Source organism: Geospiza fortis, unplaced genomic scaffold (assembly GCF_000277835.1).
Source record: "Geospiza fortis unplaced genomic scaffold, GeoFor_1.0 scaffold361, whole genome shotgun sequence".
Classification (NCBI taxonomy): domain Eukaryota; kingdom Metazoa; phylum Chordata; class Aves; order Passeriformes; family Thraupidae; genus Geospiza; species Geospiza fortis.
Window position 1 is genome coordinate 3,714,602 of NW_005054356.1, and position 3,274 is coordinate 3,717,875.

The following is a 3,274-nucleotide window of genomic DNA, read 5'->3' on the forward strand; positions in this document are numbered from 1 at the left end:
AATCCCATTCCTCGGCTACAAAGGAATCCAAAGGGACAAGAATCACCTGCAGACAGAAATTCTCCTGCTCATCCCTTGCTGGGGAGTTATCCCACCCTCGGAGCAGGCAGGAGCTGTGCTGAGCACACAAGCACAGGCGTGCAGGGGATCCTCTCCTCACTCACAGGGTTTGCCAGGCTGGATGCAGCCTGGACTGGAGCAGAGGCTGCTCAGCCACCCCTGAGGAGGAGAAGCTGCAGCTGAAACCACGCCGGGGAGGCTGGCTGAGCTCATCCACACCTCTCCACTCCTCCAAATTAAAGGGTTTTCTGCCCAATTGAGCGCCTGACTTCTGCCTGGTTTCCAGTTCATTTCCTGCTCGTTTCCCAGCTCCCTGGCAGAGCTGGAGCTGATGCTGATCCCGGTGCCACAGCCTGCTCAGGCACTCTGCAGCAGCCCCAGCACTCCCCATCCAGCCAGGGGAGGATCCCGACACTTCCCCGAGGATCTGCAGGGGAATATGGGGGAGGCTGGCAGCACGAGGCACTGGAGTAGAATCTCAAGGGTTTGTAAATTAATTTTAGCCGCACCGGGCACCTTGCAAACACAAACACAACGTCCCCAGAGCTGTGCTTGGAGGAGGGATGTGTTACTCCTCGCTCCCCCAGTGCCACTAGCACGACACAGACGTGCAGGAGCTCCTCAGGAGCTCTCCTGGATGATTTGCAGCAAGGACAGGCAGAAGCAGAATGGGAGGGGAGCCTGGTGCTGCCTGTGCACAAACACACAGCTCCCAGCAAGCTGCACAAGGAATAAGGCTGAAGGAAAGCTTCTCTGCCAATAGAAACGCCCAAGGAGCTGTTAAATGATGAAAGGTGACGGTAAGATATCTCAGTGTAATCCCCTCTCTGCTGCAGACCTTCTGTGATCCAATCCAGGTGGGATCCTGCTGAGCAGAAGTGAACATCAGTGCCAGAATTGTGTAAAATGCCCTCACAGGGAACTGAGCAGAAGTGAACATCAGTGCCAGAATTGAGTAAAATGCCCTCACAGGGAACTGAGCCTGAGTCACCCATTGAGACAGACACGATTTATTCGTGGTGGGCACCCACAGTTCCTCCAAAGCACCTCAGCTGGCACTAAAGGGACCACAGGGGGATTAAATTCATGTTTACCTCAAGCAGGGCTCTATCCATAGGAAGGTGCACTGCAGAGGCACTGCACTGAGAGTAATGGAGCTGCTCATGAGAACAGACAAGAGAAGCAAGCAACAAAAGTGCCTGCATAGGCCATAAATCAGCAAGGAAATGTGTCAGCATGCAGTGACAGGAGGATTGGGTCCTTGCAGGAAATCTGCTCCCCTTGAGGGGCCAGAGCTGCCCTCAGTGCAGCCTCCTTGATCTCAGGGGATGGCAGCAGCATTGCAAACAGCAATTACCTCCCATCCAAAGTCGTTCAGGCTGGCACAGCCCCCTTGGAAAGCCCTCAGGAGCCCCCAGAGCCATCCCTTGTCCAGGCTGCTCGAGTGTCCCAGCAGAGCAGGTACTGCTTGCACTGACCACCCTGGTGGCCCTCTTTGAACACACTCCAGCCTGGGGATGCTTTCTGCCCTGAGTGCCCAAAATGAATGCAGTTCTTCAGCAGAAAGGAATTCAGCCTCCTGATTTGTTTGGGAGGTGAGAGGTGAAAGGTGCTGTGAAGTTGAAATTCTCTGTTTTGCTGGCAGCACTGCTCCTGAGTGTGCAATCCACCTGAGCGCAGAATGATGCTGGAATTATCTTAAAAAGCCAGAGAAACTGATAGAACAGGATTTCAATGTCAGCAATCAAAGGAACAGAAGGAAAAGCAGCCACAGGCTATAAAAGTAATGAAAGTGGGATTAATTTTTTTCTCTGCAGCACTGCCAGTTCCTCAAGGAGCACGAAGTAGTTGATTGACTCTTGGAATCCTTGGCCAGTCCTCCACGAACAGCTGATCACTGCAGAAAAACTGCTGGGGCACTCCTGGTCACCCTCAGGGGCAGGGACCACCTCTGGTTCCCCCAGGAGTTCTGTGCTCATGGAGGATGTGGTGAGAACAGGCCTGAAGAGGGAAGATTTAATATTGCCATTTGCCAGGGCAGATGTAATGCTGGCTCCAGTCAGTGACCTCACAGGCACTCCTCACACTGGTGTCCACAAAGCCCCTGGCCTCACCTGAACGTGCCAAGGCAGAGTCCAGAGGAGGGGGGAGTCCTACAGTGGGTACCAAACAGGCTGCAGGGCATTCATATCAACACTGACCTCGATAATGACCATTTTCAGTCATTATTGCTCAAAACTTGGAGTTGAGAGCTGCTTGCTTGCAGTGGAGAGTTCCACTCTGTCTGTCTCCAGATGGAAATGGGATCCTGATCCAAACAGCAGAGTCAGGGATGATTTGCTGGATAGCAGAAGACTCTGCATTAATCATATGGACTGGCAGTGAGCTGTCCTTTTGTGCCTCCTCCTTTAGGATCGCTGTAACTCCATGGGCAACCAGAACTGACACAAATCAGGGCTGGCAAGTGAAGGTCGCTGGAAATCTCCCCTGCCCCAGGCATGGTCACAGCCAGTCCTGAGAGCTCTTTACCCAATCTTTTCTTTGAATCTCCACTGAGCAGATTTACAGCCCTCCGAGATTCCAGCTACTCTCCATCTACTCACAGGGCAATCGTTTTGTCTGGTTTGTTTGTTTTTTCCCCCCTGATATCTAAAGTAATCTCCCTAATTGCACTTCAGCAAATTGCTTTCTGTCCCATCATTTGTGGTCAGAGGACAAGTGTTTACTGTCATCTTTGCAAATGTGTTTATACATTTGAAGACAGTTGCTGAGTCCTTACATTGTGTTTTCTTTTCCAGTTCAAATAATGAACTCCAGCCTTGCACACAGCTTACATTTCCGAGCCTCTCGCCGTTGTGGTTGCTGTTCTGCTCTCTGCTTTGCCTAAATCTCTCTGGCAGGGTGAGTGACGCGCCTGAGACCGGCCGGAGCGCCCCAGCCGAGCCTGGCCAGCGCTGCAGGAGCACAAATGCCGCCCTCGGATGTCCCCGGGATGCTGCTCCTGCTCTGGGAGCGCTGCAGGAGCACAAATGCCGCTCTGGGATGTCCCCGAGATGCTGCTCCTGCTCTGGGAGCTCTGCAGGAGCACAAATGCCGCTCTGGGATGTCCCCGAGATGCTGCTCCTGCTCTGGGAGCGCTGCAGGAGCACAAACGCCGCCCTCGGATGTCCCCGAGATGCTGCTCCTGCCCGGAGCAGCGGGAGCGGGCCCCCTG